The sequence below is a fragment of the Dendrobates tinctorius genome, unplaced genomic scaffold (genome assembly GCF_039654945.1).
Source record: "Dendrobates tinctorius isolate UK_male_01 unplaced genomic scaffold, ASM3965494v1 ptg000245l, whole genome shotgun sequence".
Lineage (NCBI taxonomy): Eukaryota > Metazoa > Chordata > Amphibia > Anura > Dendrobatidae > Dendrobates > Dendrobates tinctorius.
In genome coordinates this window covers 9,187,820-9,205,189 of record NW_027361912.1, presented here as the reverse complement: position 1 = coordinate 9,205,189, position 17,370 = coordinate 9,187,820, and the positions used below count along the sequence as shown (strand labels likewise).

The 17,370-nt window shown below is 45.3% G+C and overlaps 38 non-coding genes across 38 annotated transcripts; all 38 read left to right on the top strand.

Annotated features, from left to right (window-relative positions):
• Positions 1 to 38: 38 nt before the first annotated feature.
• On the top strand, positions 39 to 179 carry LOC141062076 (U4 spliceosomal RNA). The gene has a single exon (XR_012223877.1). It is a non-coding gene; the product is annotated as a U4 spliceosomal RNA (small nuclear RNA).
• Positions 180 to 460: 281 nt separating this feature from the next.
• Positions 461 to 601, top strand: LOC141062022 (U4 spliceosomal RNA). Its single transcript, XR_012223828.1, has one exon. It is a non-coding gene; the product is annotated as a U4 spliceosomal RNA (small nuclear RNA).
• Positions 602 to 882: 281 nt separating this feature from the next.
• LOC141062709 (U4 spliceosomal RNA) lies at positions 883 to 1,024 on the top strand. The gene has a single exon (XR_012224450.1). It is a non-coding gene; the product is annotated as a U4 spliceosomal RNA (small nuclear RNA).
• Positions 1,025 to 1,306: 282 nt separating this feature from the next.
• LOC141062666 (U4 spliceosomal RNA) lies at positions 1,307 to 1,448 on the top strand. Its single transcript, XR_012224411.1, has one exon. It is a non-coding gene; the product is annotated as a U4 spliceosomal RNA (small nuclear RNA).
• Positions 1,449 to 1,731: 283 nt separating this feature from the next.
• Positions 1,732 to 1,872, top strand: LOC141061683 (U4 spliceosomal RNA). The gene has a single exon (XR_012223521.1). It is a non-coding gene; the product is annotated as a U4 spliceosomal RNA (small nuclear RNA).
• Positions 1,873 to 2,153: 281 nt separating this feature from the next.
• On the top strand, positions 2,154 to 2,294 carry LOC141061426 (U4 spliceosomal RNA). The gene has a single exon (XR_012223288.1). It is a non-coding gene; the product is annotated as a U4 spliceosomal RNA (small nuclear RNA).
• A 784-nt stretch (positions 2,295 to 3,078) lies between these two features.
• On the top strand, positions 3,079 to 3,219 carry LOC141061974 (U4 spliceosomal RNA). The gene has a single exon (XR_012223786.1). It is a non-coding gene; the product is annotated as a U4 spliceosomal RNA (small nuclear RNA).
• A 283-nt stretch (positions 3,220 to 3,502) lies between these two features.
• On the top strand, positions 3,503 to 3,643 carry LOC141061702 (U4 spliceosomal RNA). The gene has a single exon (XR_012223538.1). It is a non-coding gene; the product is annotated as a U4 spliceosomal RNA (small nuclear RNA).
• Positions 3,644 to 3,928: 285 nt separating this feature from the next.
• On the top strand, positions 3,929 to 4,069 carry LOC141062857 (U4 spliceosomal RNA). The gene has a single exon (XR_012224563.1). It is a non-coding gene; the product is annotated as a U4 spliceosomal RNA (small nuclear RNA).
• Positions 4,070 to 4,350: 281 nt separating this feature from the next.
• On the top strand, positions 4,351 to 4,491 carry LOC141062144 (U4 spliceosomal RNA). Its single transcript, XR_012223939.1, has one exon. It is a non-coding gene; the product is annotated as a U4 spliceosomal RNA (small nuclear RNA).
• A 283-nt stretch (positions 4,492 to 4,774) lies between these two features.
• Positions 4,775 to 4,915, top strand: LOC141061604 (U4 spliceosomal RNA). Its single transcript, XR_012223450.1, has one exon. It is a non-coding gene; the product is annotated as a U4 spliceosomal RNA (small nuclear RNA).
• A 283-nt stretch (positions 4,916 to 5,198) lies between these two features.
• LOC141061406 (U4 spliceosomal RNA) lies at positions 5,199 to 5,339 on the top strand. Its single transcript, XR_012223270.1, has one exon. It is a non-coding gene; the product is annotated as a U4 spliceosomal RNA (small nuclear RNA).
• Positions 5,340 to 5,622: 283 nt separating this feature from the next.
• Positions 5,623 to 5,763, top strand: LOC141062569 (U4 spliceosomal RNA). The gene has a single exon (XR_012224324.1). It is a non-coding gene; the product is annotated as a U4 spliceosomal RNA (small nuclear RNA).
• A 285-nt stretch (positions 5,764 to 6,048) lies between these two features.
• Positions 6,049 to 6,189, top strand: LOC141061354 (U4 spliceosomal RNA). The gene has a single exon (XR_012223223.1). It is a non-coding gene; the product is annotated as a U4 spliceosomal RNA (small nuclear RNA).
• A 281-nt stretch (positions 6,190 to 6,470) lies between these two features.
• LOC141062143 (U4 spliceosomal RNA) lies at positions 6,471 to 6,611 on the top strand. The gene has a single exon (XR_012223938.1). It is a non-coding gene; the product is annotated as a U4 spliceosomal RNA (small nuclear RNA).
• A 283-nt stretch (positions 6,612 to 6,894) lies between these two features.
• Positions 6,895 to 7,035, top strand: LOC141060874 (U4 spliceosomal RNA). Its single transcript, XR_012222788.1, has one exon. It is a non-coding gene; the product is annotated as a U4 spliceosomal RNA (small nuclear RNA).
• Positions 7,036 to 7,318: 283 nt separating this feature from the next.
• LOC141061093 (U4 spliceosomal RNA) lies at positions 7,319 to 7,459 on the top strand. Its single transcript, XR_012222987.1, has one exon. It is a non-coding gene; the product is annotated as a U4 spliceosomal RNA (small nuclear RNA).
• Positions 7,460 to 7,744: 285 nt separating this feature from the next.
• LOC141061490 (U4 spliceosomal RNA) lies at positions 7,745 to 7,885 on the top strand. Its single transcript, XR_012223346.1, has one exon. It is a non-coding gene; the product is annotated as a U4 spliceosomal RNA (small nuclear RNA).
• Positions 7,886 to 8,575: 690 nt separating this feature from the next.
• LOC141062295 (U4 spliceosomal RNA) lies at positions 8,576 to 8,716 on the top strand. Its single transcript, XR_012224076.1, has one exon. It is a non-coding gene; the product is annotated as a U4 spliceosomal RNA (small nuclear RNA).
• A 281-nt stretch (positions 8,717 to 8,997) lies between these two features.
• Positions 8,998 to 9,137, top strand: LOC141062630 (U4 spliceosomal RNA). The gene has a single exon (XR_012224378.1). It is a non-coding gene; the product is annotated as a U4 spliceosomal RNA (small nuclear RNA).
• Positions 9,138 to 9,420: 283 nt separating this feature from the next.
• Positions 9,421 to 9,561, top strand: LOC141062324 (U4 spliceosomal RNA). Its single transcript, XR_012224102.1, has one exon. It is a non-coding gene; the product is annotated as a U4 spliceosomal RNA (small nuclear RNA).
• Positions 9,562 to 9,846: 285 nt separating this feature from the next.
• On the top strand, positions 9,847 to 9,987 carry LOC141062564 (U4 spliceosomal RNA). Its single transcript, XR_012224319.1, has one exon. It is a non-coding gene; the product is annotated as a U4 spliceosomal RNA (small nuclear RNA).
• A 281-nt stretch (positions 9,988 to 10,268) lies between these two features.
• On the top strand, positions 10,269 to 10,409 carry LOC141063012 (U4 spliceosomal RNA). The gene has a single exon (XR_012224703.1). It is a non-coding gene; the product is annotated as a U4 spliceosomal RNA (small nuclear RNA).
• A 282-nt stretch (positions 10,410 to 10,691) lies between these two features.
• LOC141062206 (U4 spliceosomal RNA) lies at positions 10,692 to 10,832 on the top strand. Its single transcript, XR_012223996.1, has one exon. It is a non-coding gene; the product is annotated as a U4 spliceosomal RNA (small nuclear RNA).
• Positions 10,833 to 11,117: 285 nt separating this feature from the next.
• LOC141061994 (U4 spliceosomal RNA) lies at positions 11,118 to 11,259 on the top strand. Its single transcript, XR_012223804.1, has one exon. It is a non-coding gene; the product is annotated as a U4 spliceosomal RNA (small nuclear RNA).
• A 281-nt stretch (positions 11,260 to 11,540) lies between these two features.
• LOC141062050 (U4 spliceosomal RNA) lies at positions 11,541 to 11,681 on the top strand. Its single transcript, XR_012223854.1, has one exon. It is a non-coding gene; the product is annotated as a U4 spliceosomal RNA (small nuclear RNA).
• Positions 11,682 to 11,966: 285 nt separating this feature from the next.
• On the top strand, positions 11,967 to 12,107 carry LOC141060881 (U4 spliceosomal RNA). Its single transcript, XR_012222795.1, has one exon. It is a non-coding gene; the product is annotated as a U4 spliceosomal RNA (small nuclear RNA).
• A 285-nt stretch (positions 12,108 to 12,392) lies between these two features.
• On the top strand, positions 12,393 to 12,533 carry LOC141062408 (U4 spliceosomal RNA). The gene has a single exon (XR_012224178.1). It is a non-coding gene; the product is annotated as a U4 spliceosomal RNA (small nuclear RNA).
• Positions 12,534 to 12,814: 281 nt separating this feature from the next.
• On the top strand, positions 12,815 to 12,955 carry LOC141061582 (U4 spliceosomal RNA). Its single transcript, XR_012223430.1, has one exon. It is a non-coding gene; the product is annotated as a U4 spliceosomal RNA (small nuclear RNA).
• A 285-nt stretch (positions 12,956 to 13,240) lies between these two features.
• LOC141063039 (U4 spliceosomal RNA) lies at positions 13,241 to 13,381 on the top strand. The gene has a single exon (XR_012224727.1). It is a non-coding gene; the product is annotated as a U4 spliceosomal RNA (small nuclear RNA).
• Positions 13,382 to 13,666: 285 nt separating this feature from the next.
• On the top strand, positions 13,667 to 13,807 carry LOC141061370 (U4 spliceosomal RNA). Its single transcript, XR_012223237.1, has one exon. It is a non-coding gene; the product is annotated as a U4 spliceosomal RNA (small nuclear RNA).
• A 692-nt stretch (positions 13,808 to 14,499) lies between these two features.
• On the top strand, positions 14,500 to 14,639 carry LOC141062014 (U4 spliceosomal RNA). The gene has a single exon (XR_012223821.1). It is a non-coding gene; the product is annotated as a U4 spliceosomal RNA (small nuclear RNA).
• Positions 14,640 to 14,925: 286 nt separating this feature from the next.
• Positions 14,926 to 15,066, top strand: LOC141061657 (U4 spliceosomal RNA). The gene has a single exon (XR_012223497.1). It is a non-coding gene; the product is annotated as a U4 spliceosomal RNA (small nuclear RNA).
• A 281-nt stretch (positions 15,067 to 15,347) lies between these two features.
• On the top strand, positions 15,348 to 15,488 carry LOC141061474 (U4 spliceosomal RNA). Its single transcript, XR_012223332.1, has one exon. It is a non-coding gene; the product is annotated as a U4 spliceosomal RNA (small nuclear RNA).
• Positions 15,489 to 15,768: 280 nt separating this feature from the next.
• Positions 15,769 to 15,909, top strand: LOC141061143 (U4 spliceosomal RNA). The gene has a single exon (XR_012223033.1). It is a non-coding gene; the product is annotated as a U4 spliceosomal RNA (small nuclear RNA).
• Positions 15,910 to 16,192: 283 nt separating this feature from the next.
• On the top strand, positions 16,193 to 16,333 carry LOC141060953 (U4 spliceosomal RNA). The gene has a single exon (XR_012222860.1). It is a non-coding gene; the product is annotated as a U4 spliceosomal RNA (small nuclear RNA).
• A 285-nt stretch (positions 16,334 to 16,618) lies between these two features.
• LOC141062232 (U4 spliceosomal RNA) lies at positions 16,619 to 16,759 on the top strand. The gene has a single exon (XR_012224019.1). It is a non-coding gene; the product is annotated as a U4 spliceosomal RNA (small nuclear RNA).
• A 281-nt stretch (positions 16,760 to 17,040) lies between these two features.
• Positions 17,041 to 17,181, top strand: LOC141061501 (U4 spliceosomal RNA). Its single transcript, XR_012223356.1, has one exon. It is a non-coding gene; the product is annotated as a U4 spliceosomal RNA (small nuclear RNA).
• Positions 17,182 to 17,370: the final 189 nt, after the last annotated feature.

Sequence of the window (17,370 nt, the reverse complement as noted above, 5' to 3'; positions counted from 1 at the left end):
TTTGGAAGCAGGAAGGCATTGGTCACAACAGTTCTTTCAACTTTGCGCAGTGGCAATATCGTAGCCTATGAGATTTAATCGAGGTGTGATTATTGCTAATTGGAAACTTTTCCCTATACCCCGCCATAATGACTTGGAATACAGTCAGCTTTGGCAATTTTTGTTGGTCTCTCAGGAGACTTAATCCATGGTATGCAAATGACAGTCTTAGGTTCTGGCAGTGTGGAAGAAAAGCCTTGCTTCTCACAGCAATGGATTGATGTTTGTTTCTTGGAGCAGAAGGCGAAAGTGAGGCAATCTGCCTGTAATTGCCAAAAATTACATCTTAACTGAGCCCTTAGAATGTGGAAGCCCAGGATGCCTGGAAGCAGCGTGGAGGGCTAGTGGTGATTTGGAACTCACCATGGCTTAAAATGTTCTGCCTTGGAAGCGGGAAGCCCTTGGTCACTTCTGTTCTTTCATCTTTGCGCTGTGGCAATATCGTAGCCCATGAGGTTTAACCAAGGCGTGATTATTGCTAATTGAAAACTTTTCCCAATAACCCGCCATAATGACTTGGAATACAGTCAGCTTTTGCAATTTTTGTTGGTCTCTCAGGAGACTTAATCCATGGTATGCAAATGACAGTCTTAGCTCCTGCCAGCGTGGAAGAATAGCCTTGCTTCTCACAGCAGTGGATTGATGTTTGTTTCCTGGAGCAGAAGGAGAGAGTGAGGCAATCTGCCTGTAATTTCCAGAAATTGTTTTTCCTGAGCCCTTAGCATGAGGAAGCCCAGGATGCCTGGAAGCAGCGTGGGAGGGCTAGTGGTGATTTGGAACTCAACCTGGCTTAAACAAGTTCTGCCTTGGAAGTGGAAAGCCCTTGATCACCACAGTTGGTTCATCTTTGCGCAGTGGCATTATTGTAGCCCAATGAGGTTTAACTGAGGCGTGATTATTGGTAATTGAAAACTTTTCCCTGTACCCTGCCATGATGACTTGAAATACAGTCAGCTTTTGCAATTTTTTTTGGTCTCTCAGGAGACTTAATCCATTGTATGCAAATGACTGTCTTAGCTCCTCCCAGTGTGGAAGAGAAGCCTTGCTTCCCAAAGCAATGGGTTGGTGTTTGTTTCCTGGAGCAGAAGAAGAGAGTGAGGCGATCTACCTGTAATTGCCGAAAATTACATCTTAACTGAGCCCTTAGAATGCCGAAACCCAGGATGCCTGGAAGCAGCGTGGAGGGCTAGTGGTGATTTGGAACTCACCATGGCTTAAACAAGTTCTGCCTTGGAAGCGGGAAGCCTTTGGTCACTTCTGTTCCTTCATCTTTGCGCTGTGGCATTATCGTAGCCCAATGAGGTTTAACTGAGGCGTGATTATTGGTAATTGAAAACTTTTCCCTGTACCCTGCCATGATGACTTGAAATACAGTCAGCTTTAGCAATTTTTGTTGGTTTCTCAGGAGACTTAATCCATTCTATGCAAATGACAGTCTTAGCTTCTCCCAGTGTGGAATGAAAGCCTTGCTTCTAACAGCAATGGATTGATGTTTGTTTCTTGGAGCAGAAGGCGAGAGTGAGGCAATCTGCATGTAATTGCCAAAAATTTCATCTTAACTGAGCCCTTAGAATGTGGAAGCTCAGGATGCCTGGAAGCAGTGTGGGAGGGCTAGTGAGAATTTGTAACTCACCATAGCTTAAACAAGCTCTGCTTTGGAAGCGGGAAGGCATTGGTCACAACAGTTCTTTCAACTTTGCGCAGTGGCAATATCGAAGCCCATGAGGTTTAACTGAGGTGTGATTATTGCTAATTGAAAACTTTTCCTAATACCCCGCCATGATGACTTGAAATACAGTCAGCTTTGGCAATTTTTGTTGGTCTCTCAGGAGACTTAATCTATGGTATGCAATTGATAGTCTTAGGTCATCCCTGTGTGCAAGAAAAGCCTTGCTTCTCACAGCAATGGATTGATGTTTGTTTCTTGGAGCAGAAGGCGAGAGTGAGGCAATCTGCCTGTAATTGCCAAAAATTACATCTTAACTGAGCCCTTAGAATGTGGAAGCCCAGGATGCCTGGAAGCAGCGTGGAGGGCTAGTGGTGATTTGGAACTCACCATGGCTTAAAAAGTTCTGCCTTGGAAGCGGGAAGCCCTTGGTCACTTCTGTTCTTTCATCTTTGCACTGTGGCAATATCGTAGCCCATGAGGTTTAACCGAGGCGTGATTATTGCTAATTGAAAACTTTTCCCAATACCCCGCCATGATGACTTGAAATACAGTCAGCTTTGGCATTTTTTGTTGGTCTCTCAGGAGACTTAATCTATGGTATGTAAATGACAGTCTTAGGCCGGTTTCACACTAGCGCTTTTTCAGCGCGCGCACGGCCGGGGGTAGCTCCGCCCCCAAGCCGGCTCTCTGCCCGGCGTGCACGCCCCTTCCTTGTAGCGCCGCCTCCTAGCGGACAGCGGCGCCTGCGATCGGCGCACCCTATCTTTAGCATAGGGTGCGCCGATCGTGCGCAGGCCGTGCGCTAGTTGCGCTTTGACCTGCGCTGCGCACTTTTGACGGTGCGCCGTGCGCGCCAAAATCAAACTTTTCGGATTTTGGCGCGCACGGCGCACCGTCAAAAGTGCGCAGCGCAGGTCAAAGCGCAACTAGCGCACGGCCTGCGCACGATCGGCGCACCCTATGCTAAAGATAGGGTGCGCCGATCGCAGGCGCCGCTGTCCGCTAGGAGGCGGCGCTACAAGGAAGGGGCGGGCACGCCGGGCAGAGAGCCAGATCGGGGGCGGAGCTACCACCGGCCGTGCGCGCGCTGAAAAAGCGCTAGTGTGAAACCGGCCTTAGGTCCTCCCAGTGTGGAAGAAAAGCTTTGCTTCTCACAGCAATGGATTGATGTTTGTTTCTTGGAGCAGAAGGAGAGAGTGAGGCAATCTGCCTGTAATGGCCAAAAATATCATCTTAACTGAGCCCTTAGAATGTGGAAGCTCAGGATGCCTGGAAGCAGTGTGGAAGGGCTATTGAGAATTTGTAACTCACCGTAGCTTAAACAAGCTCTGATTTGGAAGCGGGAAGGCATTGGTCACAACAGTTCTTTCAACTTTGTGCAGTGACAATGTCGTAGCCCATGAGGTTTAACCGAGGCGTGATTATTGCTAATTGAAAACTTTTCCCAATACCCCACCATGATGACTTGAAATACAGTCAGTTTTGGCAATTTTTGTTGGTCTCTCAGGAGACTTAATCTATGGTATGCAAATGACAGTCTTAGGTCCTCCCAGTGTGGAAGCAAAGCCTTGCTTCTCACAGCAATGGATTGATGTTTGTTTCTTGGAGCAGTAGGCGAGAGTGAGGCAATCTGCCTGTAATTGCCAAAAATTACATCTTTCCTGAGCCCTCAGAATGTGGAAGCCCAGGATGCCTGGAAGCAGTGTGGGAGGGCTAGTGAGAATTTGTAACTCACCGTAGCTTAAACAAGCTCTGCTTTGAAAGCAGGAAGGCATTGGTCACAACAGTTCTTTCAACTTTGCCCAGTGGCAATATCGTAGCCCATGAGGTTTAACCGAGGCGTGATTATTGCTAATTGAAAACTTTTCCCAATACCACGCCATGATGACTTGAAATACAGTCAGCTTTGGCAATTTTTGTTGGTCACTCAGGAGACTTAATCTATGGTATGCAAATAACAGAGTCTTAGCTCCTCCCAGCGTGGAAGAATAGCCTTGCTTCTCACAGCAATGGATTGATGTTTGTTGCCTGAAGCAGAAGGAGAGAGTGAGGCAATCTGCCTGTAATTGCCAAAAGTTTCATCTTAACTGAGCCCTTAGAATGTGGAAGCTCAGAATGCCTGCAAGCAGTGTGTGAGGGCTAGTGAGAATTTGTAACTCACCATAGCTTAAACAAGCTCTGCTTTGGAAGCAGGAAAGCATTGGTCACAACAGTTCTTTCAACTTTGCGTAGTGGCAATATCGTAGCCTATGAGGTTTAACCGAGGCGTGATTATTGCTAATTGAAAACTTTTCCCAATACCCCGCCATGATGACTTGAAATACAGTCAGCTTTGGCAATTTTTGTTGGTCTCTCAGGAGACTTAATCTATGGTATGTAAATGACAGTCTTAGGTCCTCCCAGTGTGGAAGAAAAGCCTTGCTTCTCACAGCAATGGATTGATGTTTGTTTCTTGGAGCAGAAGGCGAGAGTGAGGCAATCTGCCTGTAATTGCCAAAAATTACATCTTAACTGAACCCTTAGAATGTGTAAGCCAAGGATGCCTGGAAGCAGCGTGGAGGGCTAGTGGTGATTTGTAACTCACCATGGCTTAAAATGTTCTGCCCTGGAAGCTGGAAGCCCTTGGTCACTTCTGTTCTTTCATCTTTGCGCTGTGGCAATATTGTTGCCCATGAGGTTTATCCAAGGCGTGATTATTGCTTATTGAAAACTTTTCCCAATACCCCGCCATAATGACTTGGAATACAGTCAGCTTTGGCAATTTTTGTTGGTCTCTCAGGAGACTTAATTCATGGAATGCAAATGACAGTCTTAGATTCTCCCAGTGTGGAAGAAAAGCCTTGCTTCTCACAGCAATGGATTGATGTTTGTTTCTTGGAGCAGAAGGCGAGAGTGAGGCAATCTGCCTGTAATTGCCAAAAATTTCATCTTTCCTGAGCCCTCAGAATGTGGAAGCCCAGGATGCCTGGAAGCAGTGTGGGAGGGCTAGTGAGAATTTGTAACTCACCGTAGCTTAAACAAGCTCTGCTTTGGAAGCAGGAAGGCATTGGTCACAACAGTTCTTTCAATTTTGCGCAGTGGCAAGATCATAGTCCATGAGGTTTAACCGAGGCGTGATTATTGCTAATTGAAAACTTTTCCCAATACCCCGCCATGGTGACTTGAAATACAGTCAGCTTTGGCAATTTTTGTTGGTCTCTCAGGAGACTTAATCTATGGTATGCAAATGACAGTCTTAGGTCCTCCCAGTGTGGAAGAAAAGCTTTGCTTCTCACAGCAATGGATTGATGTTTGTTTCTTGGAGCAGAAGGAGAGAGTGAGGCAATCTGCCTGTAATGGCCAAAAATATCATCTTAACTGAGCCCTTAGAATGTGGAAGCTCAGGATGCCTGGAAGCAGTGTGGAAGGGCTATTGAGAATTTGTAACTCGCCGTAGCTTAAACAAGCTCTGATTTGGAAGCGGGAAGGCATTGGTCACAACAGTTCTTTCAACTTTGTGCAGTGACAATATCGTAGCCCATGAGGTTTAACCGAGGCGTGATTATTGCTAATTGAAAACTTTTCCCAATACCCCACCATGATGACTTGAAATACAGTCAGCTTTGGCAATTTTTGTTGGTCTCTCAGGAGACTTAATCTATGGTATGCAAATGACAGTCTTAGGTCCTCCCAGTGTGGAAGCAAAGCCTTGCTTCTCACAGCAATGGATTGATGTTTGTTTCTTGGAGCAGTAGGCGAGAGTGAGGCAATCTGCCTGTAATTGCCAAAAATTACATCTTTCCTGAGCCCTCAGAATGTGGAAGCCCAGGATGCCTGGAAGCAGTGTGGGAGGGCTAGTGAGAATTTGTAACTCACCGTAGCTTAAACAAGCTCTGCTTTGAAAGCAGGAAGGCATTGGTCACAACAGTTCTTTCAACTTTGCGCAGTGGCAATATCGTAGCCCATGAGGTTTAACCGAGGCGTGATTATTGCTAATTGAAAACTTTTCCCAATACCACGCCATGATGACTTGAAATACAGTCAGCTTTGGCAATTTTTGTTGGTCTCTCAGGAGACTTAATCTATGGTATGCAAATAACAGAGTCTTAGCTCCTCCCAGCGTGGAAGAATAGCCTTGCTTCTCACAGCAATGGATTGATGTTTGTTGCCTGAAGCAGAAGGAGAGAGTGAGGCAATCTGCCTGTAATTGCCAAAAATTTCATCTTAACTGAGCCCTTAGAAAGTGGAAGCTCAAAATGCCTGCAAGCAGTGTGGGAGGGCTAGTGAGAATTTGTAACTCACCATAGCTTAAACAAGCTCTGCTTTGGAAGCAGGAAGGCATTGGTCACAACAGTTCTTTCAACTTTGCGCAGTGGCAATATCGTAGCCTATGAGGTTTAACCGAGGCGTGATTATTGCTAATTGAAAACTTTTCCCAATACCCCGCCATGATGACTTGAAATACAGTCAGCTTTGGCAATTTTTGTTGGTCTCTCAGGAGACTTAATCTATGGTATGTAAATGACAGTCTTAGGTCCTCCCAGTGTGGAAGAAAAGCCTTGCTTCTCACAGCAATGGATTGATGTTTGTTTCTTGGAGCAGAAGGCGAGAGTGAGGCAATCTGCCTGTAATTGCCAAAAATTACATCTTAACTGAACCCTTAGAATGTGTAAGACAAGGATGCCTGGAAGCAGCGTGGAGGGCTAGTGGTGATTTGTAACTCACCATGGCTTAAAATGTTCTGCCCTGGAAGCGGGAAGCCCTTGGTCACTTCTGTTCTTTCATCTTTGCGCTGTGGCAATATTGTTGCCCATGAGGTTTATCCAAGGCGTGATTATTGCTTATTGAAAACTTTTCCCAATACCCCGCCATAATGACTTGGAATACAGTCAGCTTTGGCAATTTTTGTTGGTCTCTCAGGAGACTTAATTCATGGAATGCAAATGACAGTCTTAGATTCTCCCAGTGTGGAAGAAAAGCCTTGCTTCTCACAGCAATGGATTGATGTTTGTTTCTTGGAGCAGAAGGCGAGAGTGAGGCAATCTGCCTGTAATTGCCAAAAATTTCATCTTTCCTGAGCCCTCAGAATGTGGAAGCCCAGGATGCCTGGAAGCAGTGTGGGAGGGCTAGTGAGAATTTGTAACTCACCGTAGCTTAAACAAGCTCTGCTTTGGAAGCGGGAAGGCATTGGTCATAACAGTTCTTTCAACTTTGTGCAGTGACAATATCGTAGCCCATGAGGTTTAACCGAGGCGTGATTATTGCTAATTGAAAACTTTTCCCAATACCCCGCCATGATGACTTGAAATACAGTCAGCTTTGGCAATTTTTGTTGGTCTCTCAGGAGACTTAATCTATGGTATGCAAATGACAGTCTTAGGTCCTCCCAGTGTGGAAGCAAAGCCTTGCTTCTCACAGCAATGGATTGATGTTTGTTTCTTGGAGCAGTAGGCGAGAGTGAGGCAATCTGCCTGTAATTGCCAAAAATTAAATCTTTCCTGAGCCCTAAGAATGTGGAAGCCCAGGATGCCTGGAAGCAGTGTGGGAGGGCTAGTGAGAATTTGTAACTCACCGTAGCTTAAACAAGCTCTGCTTTGAAAGCAGGAAGGCATTGGTCACAACAGTTCTTTCAACTTTGCGCAGTGGCAATATCGTAGCCCATGAAGTTTAACCGAGGCGTGATTATTGCTAATTGAAAACTTTTCCCAATACCCCGCCATGATGACTTGAAATACAGTCAGCTTTGGCAATTTTTGTTGGTCTCTCAGGAGACTTAATCCATTGTATGCAAATAACAGAGTCTTAGCTCCTCCCAGCGTGGAAGAAAAGCCTTGCTTCTCACAGCAATGGATTGATGTTTGTTGCCTGAAGCAGAAGGAGAGAGTGAGGCAATCTGCCTGTAATTGCCAAAAATTTCATCTTAACTGAGCCCTTAGAATGTGGAAGCTAAGAATGCCTGGAAGCAGTGTGTGAGGGCTAGTGAGAATTTGTAACTCACCATAGCTTTAACAAGCTCTGCTTTGGAAGCAGGAAGGCATTGGTCACAACAGTTCTTTCAACTTTGCGCAGTTGCAATATTGTAGCCTATGAGGTTTAACCGAGGCGTGATTTTTGCTAATTGAAAACTTTTACCAATACCCCGCCATGATGACTTGAAATACAGTCAGCTTTGGCAATTTTTGTTGGTCTCTCAGGAGACTTAATCTATGGTATGTAAATGACAGTCTAAAGGCCCTTTTACATTTAGCGATGCACCAGCGATTCAACCAGCGATCCGACCCGGTCAGGATCGCTGGTGCATCGCTAAATGATCGCTAGTGAGTTTTCAAACAGAATGATCTCACAGCGATGCAGCAGCGACGCAGCGGACGATACTTACCTTTCACACACAGCGATCCTGGCGTCCTCCCGCCCGCCTCCACGCATCGCTGGACGTCACAGCAGGAAGCCCAGCAGGAAGCGCCCGACGAGAAATGGAGCCGGACATTCTCGCGCGATCAGCGATGAGCAGCGGGGGAGCCGGTCGGAGGTAAGTATCACACATAGCGATATCGCTAGCAATATCGCTATGACGTCACAAAACCAGTGACGTTTTAGCGATATTGCTAGCGATATTGCTTAGTGTAAAACCCCCTTTAGGTCCTCACAGTGTGGAAGAAAAGCCTTGCTTCTCACAGCAATGGATTGATGTTTGTTTCTTGGAGCAGAAGGCGAGAGTGAGGCAATCTGCCTGTAATTGCCAAAAATTACATCTTAACTGAACCCTTAGAATGTGTAAGCCAAGGATGCCTGGAAGCAGCGTGGAGGGCTAGTGGTGATTTGTAACTCACCATGGCTTAAAATGTTCTGCCCTGGAAGCGGGAAGCCCTTGGTCAATTCTGTTCTTTCATCTTTGCGCTGTGGCAATATTGTTGCCCATGAGGTTTATCCAAGGCGTGATTATTGCTTATTGAAAACTTTTCCCAATACCCCGACATGATGACTTGAAATACAGTCAGCTTTGGCAATTTTTGTTGGTCTCTCAGGAGACTTAATCCATGGTATGCAAATGACAGTCTTAGCTCCTGCCAGCGTGGAAGAAAAGCCTTGCTTCTCACAGCAGTGGATTGATGTTTGTTTCCTGGAGCAGAAGGAGAGAGTGAGGCAATCTGCCTGTAATTGCCAAAAATTGTTTTTCCTGATCCCTTAGCATGTGGAAGCCCAGCATGTCTGGAAGCAGCGTGGGAGGGCCAGTGGTGATTTGGAACTCACCATAGCTTAAACAAGTTCTGCCTTGGAAGCGGGAAGCCCTTGATCACTTCTGTTCCTTCATCTTTGCGATGTGGCAATATCGTAGCCCATGAGGTTTAACTGAGGTTTATCATTGCTAATTGAAAACTTTTCCCAATACCCCGCCATGATGACGTGAAATACAGTCAGCTTTGGCAATTTTTGTTGGTCTCTCAGGAGACTTAATTCATGGTATGCAAATGACAGTCTTAGCTTCTCCCAGTGTGGAAGAAAAGCCTTGCTTCTCACAGCAATGGATTGATGTTTGTTTCTTGGAGCAGAAGGCGAGAGTGAGGCAATCTGCCTGTAATTGCCAAAAATTACATCTCTCCTGAGCCCTCAGAATGTGGAAGCCCAGGATGCCTGGAAGCTTTGTGGGAGGGCTAGTGAGAATTTGTAACTCACCGTAGCTTAAACAAGCTCTGCTTTGGAAGCAGGAAGGCATTGATCACAACAGTTCTTTCAACTTTGCGCAGTGGCAATATCGTAGCCCATGAGGTTTAACCGAGGCGTGATTATTGCTAATTGAAAACTTTTCCCAATACCCCGCCATGATGACTTGAAATACAGTCAGCTTTGGCAATTTTTGTTGGTCTCTCAGGAGACTTAATCCATTGTATGCAAATAACAGAGTCTTAGCTCCTCCCAGCATGGAAGAAAAGCCTTGCTTCTCACAGCAATGGATTGATGTTTGTTGCCTGAAGCAGATGGAGAGAGTGAGGCAATCTGCCTGTAATTGCCTAAAATTTTATCTTAACTGAGCCCTTAGAATGTGGAAGCTCAGGATGCTTGGAAGCAGTGTGGGAGGGCTAGTGAGAATTTGTAACTCACCGTAGCTTAAACAAGCTCTGCTTTGGAAGAGGGAAGGCATTGGTCACAACAGTTCTTTCAACTTTGCGCAGTGACAATATCGTAGCCCAGGAGGTTTAACCGAGGCGTGATTATTGTTAATTGAAAACTTTTCGCATTACCCCACCATGATGACTTGAAATATAGTTAGCGTTGGCAATTTTTGTTGGTCTCTCAGGAGACTTAATCTGTGGTATGCAAATGACAGTCTTAGGTCCTCCCAGTGTGGAAGAAAAGCCTTGCTTCTCACAGCAATGGATTGATGTTTGTTTCTTGGAGCAGAAGGCGAGAGTGAGGCAATCTGCCTGTAATTGCCAAAAATTACATCTTAACTGAGCCCTTAGAATGTGGAAGCCCAGGATGCCTGGAATCAGCGTGGAGGGTTATTGGTGATTTGGAACTCACCATGGCTTAAAAAGTTCTGCCTTGGAAGCAGTTAGCCCTTGGTTACTTCTGTTCTTTCATCTTTGCGCTGTGGCAATATCGTAGCCCATGAGGTTTAACCGAGGCGTGATTATTGCTAATTGAAAACTTTTCCCATTAGCCCGCCATGATGACTTGAAATACAGTCAGCTTTGGCAATTTTTGTTGGTCTCTCAGGAGACTTAATCCATGGTATGCAAATGACAGTATTAGCTCCTCCCAGTGTGGAAGAAAAGCCTTGCTTCTCACAGCAATGGATTGATGTTTATTTCTTGGAGCAGAAGGCGAGAGTGAGGCTATCTGCCAGTAATTGCTAAAAATTTCATATTTCCTGATCCCGCAGAATGTGGAAGCCCAGGATGCCTGGAAGCAGCGTGGAGGGCTAGTGGTGATTTGGAACTCACCATGGCTTAAACAAGTTCTGCCTTGGAAGCCGGAAGCCCTTGGTCACTTCTGTTCCTTAATCTTTGCGCTGTGGCAATATCGTAGCCCATGAGGTTTAACCGAGGCGTGATTATTGCTGATTGAAAATTTTTCCCAATACCCAACCATGATGACTTGAAATACACTCAGCTTTGGCAATTTTTGTTGGTCTCTCAGGAGACTTAATCCATTGTATGCAAATAACAGAGTCTTAGCTCCTCCCAGCATGGAAGAAAAGCCTTGCTTCTCACAGCAATGGATTGATGTTTGTTTCCTGGAGCAGAAGGAGAGAGTAAGGCAATCTGTCTGTAATTGCCAAAAATTTCATCTTAACTGAGCCCTCAGAATGTAGAAGCCCAGGATGCCTGGAAGCAGTGTGGGAGGGCTAGTGAGAATTTGTAACTCACCGTAGCTTAAACAAGCTCTGCTTTGGAAGCAGGAAGGCATTGGTCACAACAGTTCTTTCAACTTTGCGCAATGGCAGTATCGTAGCCTATGAGATTTAATCGAGGTGTGATTATTGCTAATTGAAAACTTTTCCCAAATACCCCGCCATGATGACTTGAAATACAGTCAGCTTTGGCAATTTTTGTTGGTTTCTCAGGAGACTTAGTCTATGGTATGCAAATGACAGTCTTAGCTCCTCGCAGTGTGGAAGAAAATCCGTGCTTTTCACAGCAATGGATTGATGTTTGTTTCTTGGAGCAGAAGGCGAGAGTGAGGCAATCTGCCTGTAATTGCCAAAAATTACATTTTAACTGAATCCTTAGAATGTGGAAGCCAAGGATGCCTGGAAGCAGCGTGGAGGGCTAGTGGTTATTTGAAACTCACCATGGCTTAAAATGTTCTGCCTTGGAAGCGGGAAGCCCTTGGTCACTTCTGTTCTTTCATCTTTGCGCTGTGGCAATATCGTTGCCCATGAGGTTTAACAAAGGCGTGATTATTGCTAATTGAAAACTTTTCCCAATACCCCGCCATAATGACTTGGAATACAGTCAGCTTTGGCAATTTTTGTTGGTCTCTCAGGAGACTTAATCCATTGTATGCAAATAACAGAGTCTTAGCTCCTCCCAGCATGGAAGAAAAGCCTAGCTTCTCACAGCAATGGATTGATGTTTGTTGCCTGAAGCAGATGGAGAGAGTGAGGCAATCTGCCTGTAATTGCCTAAAATTTTATCTTTCCTGATCCCGCAGAATGTGGAAGCTCAGGATGCTTGGAAGCAGTGTGGGAGGGCTAGTGAGAATTTGTAACTCACCGTAGCTTAAACAAGCTCTGCTTTGGAAGCAGGAAGGCATTGATCACAACAGTTCTTTCAACTTTGCGCAGTGGCAATATCGTAGCCCATGAGGTTTAACCGAGGCGTGATTATTGCTAATTGAAAACTTTTCCCAATACCCTGCCATGATGACTTGAACTACAGTCAGCTTTGGCAATTTTTGTTGGTCTCTCAGGAGACTTAATCCATTGTATGCAAATAACAGAGTCTTAGCTCCTCCCAGCATGGAAGAAAAGCCTAGCTTCTCACAGCAATGGATTGATGTTTGTTGCCTGAAGCAGATGGAGAGAGTGAGGCAATCTGCCTGTAATTGCCTAAAATTTTATCTTAACTGAGCCCTTAGAATGTGGAAGCTCAGGATGCTTGGAAGCAGTGTGGGAGGGCTAGTGTGAATTTGTAACTCACCGTAGCTTAAACAAGCTCTGCTTTGGAAGAGGGAAGGCATTGGTCACAACAGTTCTTTCAACTTTGCGCAGTGACAATATCGTAGCCCATGAGGTTTAACCGAGGCGTGATTATTGTTAATTGAAAACTTTTCGCATTGCCCCACCATGATGACTTGAAATATAGTTAGCGTTGGCAATTTTTGTTGGTCTCTCAGGAGACTTAATCTGTGGTATGCAAATGACAGTCTTAGGTCCTCCCAGTGTGGAAGAAAAGCCTTGCTTCTCACAGCAATGGATTGATGTTTGTTTCTTGGAGCAGAAGGCGAGAGTGAGGCAATCTGCCTGTAATTGCCAAAAATTGTTTTTCCTGAGCCCTTAGCATGAGGAAGCCCAGGATGCCTGGAAGCAGCGTGGGAGGGCTAGAGGTGATTTGGAACTCAACATGGCTTAAACAAGTTCTGCCTTGGAAGTGGGAAGGCCTTGGTCACAACAGTTCTTTCAACTTTGCGCAGTGGCAATATCGTAGCCCATGAGGTTTAACCAAGACGTGATTATTGCTAATTGAAAACTTTTCCCAATACCCCGCCATGATGACTTGAAATACAGTCAGCTTTGGCAATTTTTGTTGGTCTCTCAGGAGACTTAATCCATGGTATGCAAATAACAGAGTCGTAGCTCCACTCAGCGTGTAAGTAAAGCCTAGCTTCTCACAGCAATGGATTGATGTTTGTTGCCTGGAGCAGAAGGAAAGAGTGAGGCAATCTGCCTGTAATTGCCAAAAATTTCATCTTAACTGAGCCCTTAGAATGTGGAAGCTCAGGATCCCTGGAAGCAGTGTGGGAGTGCTAGTGAGAATTTGTAACTCACCGTAGCTTAAACAAGCTCTGCTTTGGAAGCAGGAAGGCATTGGTCACAACAGTTCTTTCAACTTTGTGCAGTGGCAATATCGTAGCCCATGAGGTTTAACCGAGGCGTGATTATTGCTAATTGAAAAATTTTCCCAATACCCCGCCATGATGACTTGAAATACAGTCAGCTTTGGCAATTTTTGTTGGTCTCTCAGGAGACTTAATCTATGGTATGCAAATAACAGAGTCTTAGCTCCTCCCAGCGTGGAAGAATAGCCTTCCTTCTCACAGCAATGGATTGATGTTTGTTGCCTGGAGCAGAAGGAGAGAGTGAGGCAATCTGCCTGTAATTGCCAAAAATTTCATCTTAACTGAGCCCTTAGAATGTGGAAGCTCAGAATGCCTGGAAGCAGTGTGGGAGTGCTAGTGAGAATTTGTAACTCACCATAGCTGAAACAAGCTCTGCTTTGGAAGCAGGAAGGCATTGGTCACAACAGTTCTTTCAACTTTGCGCAGTGGCAATATCGTAGCCTATTAGGTTTAACCGAGGCGTGATTATTGCTAATTGAAAACTTTTCCCAATACCCCGCCATGATGTCTTGAAATACAGTCAGCTTTGGCAATTTTTGTTGGTCTCTCAGGAGACTTAATCTATGATATGTAAATGACAGTCGAAAGGCCCTTTTACATTTAGTGATGCACCAGCGATTCAACCAGCGATCCGACCCGGTCAGGATCGCTGGTGCATCGCTAAATGATCGCTAGTGAGCTTTCATACAGAATGATCTCACAGCGATGCAGCAGCGACGCAGCGGACGATACTTACCTTTCACACACAGCGATCCTGGCGTCCTCCCGCCCGCCTCCACGCATCGCTGGACGTCACAGCAGGAAGCCCAGCAGGAAGCGCCCGACGAGAAATGGAGCCGGACATTCTCGCGCGATCAGCGATGAGCAGCGGGGGAGCCGGTCGGAGGTAAGTATCACACATAGCGATATCGCTAGCAATATCGCTATAACGTCACAAAACCAGTGACGTTTTAGCGATATTGCTAGCGATATTGCTTAGTGTAAAACCCCCTTTAGGTCCTCCCAGTGTGGAAGAAAAGCCTTGCTTCTCACAGCAATGGATTGATGTTTGTTTCTTGGAGCAGAAGGCGAGAGTGAGGCTATCTGCCAGTAATTGCTAAAAATTTCATCTTTCCTGAGCCCTCAGAATGTGGAAGCCCAGGATGCCTGGAAGCAGTGTGGGAGGGCTAGTGAGAATTTGTAACTCACCGTAGCTTAAACAAGCACTGCTTTGGAAGCAGGAAGGCATTGGCCACAACAGTGCTTTCAACTTTACGCAGTGGCAATATCGTAGCCCATGAGGTTTAACCGAGGCGTGATTATTGCTGATTGAAAATTTTTCCCAATACCCCGCCATGATGACTTGAAATACAGTCAGCTTTGGCAATTTTTGTTGGTCTCTCAGAAAACTTAATCCATTGTATGCAAATAACAGAGTCTTAGCTCTTCCCAGCATGGAAGAAAAGCCTTGCTTCTCACAGCAATGGATTGATGTTTGTTTCTTGGAGCAGAAGGAGAGAGTGAGGCAATCTGCCTGTAATTGCCAAAAATTTCATCTTAACTGAGCACTTAGAATGTGGAAGCTCAGGATGCCTGGAAGCGGTGTGGGAGGGCTAGTGAGAATTTGTAACTCACCGTAGCTTAAACAAGCTCTGCTTTGGAAGCGGGAAGGCATTCGTCACAACAGTTCTTTCAACTTTGCGCAGTGACAATATCGTAGCCCATGAGGTTTAACCGAGGCGTGATTATTGCTAATTGAAAACTTTTCCCAATACCCCGCCATGATGACTTGAAATACAGTCAGCTTTGCCAATTTTTGTTGGTCTCTCAGGAGACTTAATCTATGGTATGCAAATGACAGTCTTAGGTCCTCCCAATGTGGAAAAAAAGCATTGCTTCTCACAGCAATGGATTGATGTTTGTTTCTTGGAGAAGAAGGCGAGAGTGAGACAATCTGCCTGTAATTGCCAAAAATTACATCTTAACTGAACCCTTAGAATGTGGAAGCCAAGGATGCCTGGAAGCAGCGTGGAGGGCTAGTGGTGATTTGTAACTCACCATGGCTTAAAATGTTCTGCCCTGGAAGCAGGTAGCCCTTGGTCACTTCTGTTCTTTCATCTTTGCGCTGTGGCAATATTGTTGCCCATGAGGTTTATCCAAGGCGTGATTATTGCTAATTGAAAACTTTTCCCAATACCCCGCCATGATGACTTGAAATACAGTCAGCTTTGGCAATTTTTGTTGGTCTCTCAGGAGACTTAATCCATGGTATGCAAATGACAGTCTTAGCTCCTGCCAGCGTGGAAGAAAAGCCTTGCTTCTCACAGCAGTGGATTGATGTTTGTTTCCTGGAGCAGAAGGAGAGAGTGAGGCAATCTGCCTGTAATTGCCAAAAATTGTTTTTCCTGATCCCTTAGCATGTGGAAGCCCAGCATGTCTGGAATCAGCGTGGAGGGCTAGTGGTGATTTGGAACTCACCATGGCTTAAACAAGTTCTGCCTTGGAAGAGGGAAGCCCTTGATCACTTCTGTTCCTTCATCTTTGCGCTCTGGCAATATCGTAGCCCATGAGGTTTAACCGAGGCTTGATTATTGCTAATTGAAAACTTTTCCCAATACCCCGCCATGATGACGTGAAATACAGTCAGCTTTGGCAATTTTTGTTGGTCTCTCAGGAGACTTAATTCATGGTATGCAAATGACAGTCTTAGCTTCTCCCAGTGTGGAAGAAAAGCCTTGCTTCTCACAGCAATGGATTGATGTTTGTTTCTTGGAGCAGAAGGCGAGAGTGAGGCAATCTGCCTGTAATTGCCAAAAATTACATCTTTCCTGAGCCCTCAGAATGTGGAAGCCCAGGATGCCTGGAAGCAGTGTGGGAGGGCTAGTGAGAATTTGTAACTCACCGTAGCTTAAACAAGCTCTGCTTTGGAAGCAGGAAGGCATTGATCACAACAGTTCTTTCAACTTTGCGCAGTGGCAATATCGTAGCCCATGAGGTTTAACCGAGGCGTGATTATTGCTAATTGAAAACTTTTCCCAATACCCCGCCATGATGACTTGAAATACAGTCAGCTTTGGCAATTTTTGTTGGTCTCTCAGAAGACTTAATCTATTGTAAGCAAATAACAGAGTCTTAGCTCCTCCCAGCGTGGAAGAAAAGCCTAGCTTCTCACAGCAATGGATTGATGTTTGTTGCTTGAAGCAGAAGGAGAGAGTGAGGCAATCTGCCTGTAATTGCCTAAAATTTCATCTTAACTGAGCCCTTAGAATGTGGAAGCTCAGGATGCTTGGAAGCAGTGTGGGAGGGCTAGTGAGAATTTTTAACTCACCTTAGCTTAAACAAGCTCTGCTTTGGAAGAGGGAAGGCATTGGTCACAACAGTTCTTTCAACTTAGCGCAGTGACAATATCGTAGCCCATGAGGTTTAACCGAGGCGTGATTATTGTTAATTGAAAACTTTTCGCATTACCTCGCCATGATGACTTGAAATATAGTTAGCTTTGGCAATTTTTGTTGGTCTCTCAGGAGACTTAATCTGTGGTATGCAAATGACAGTCTTAGGTCCTCCCAGTGTGGAAGAAAAGCCTTGCTTCTCACAGCAATGGATTGATGTTTGTTTCTTGGAGCAGAAGGCGAGAATGAGGCAATCTGCCTGTTATTGCCAAAAATTACATCTTAACTGAGCCCTTAGAATGTGGAAGCCCAGGATGCCTGGAAGCAGCGTGGAGGGCTATTGGTGATTTGGAACTCACCATGGCTTAAAAAGTTCTGCCTTGGAAGCTGGAAGCCCTTGGTCACTTCTGTTCTTTCATCTTTGCGCTGTGGCAATATCGTAGCCCATGAGGTTTAACCGAGGCGTGATTATTGCTAATTGAAAACTTTTCCCAATAGCCCGCCATGATGACTTGAAATACAGTCAGCTTTGGCAATTTTTGTTGGTCTCTCAGGAGACTTAATCCATGGTATGCAAATGACAGTATTAGCTCCTCCCAGTGTGAAAGAAAAGCCTTGCTTCTCACAGCAATGGATTGATGTTTGTTTCTTGGAGCAGAAGGCGAGAGTGAGGCTATCTGCCAGTAATTGCTAAAAATTTCATCTTTCCTGATCCCGCAGAATGTGGAAGCCCAGGATGCCTGGAAG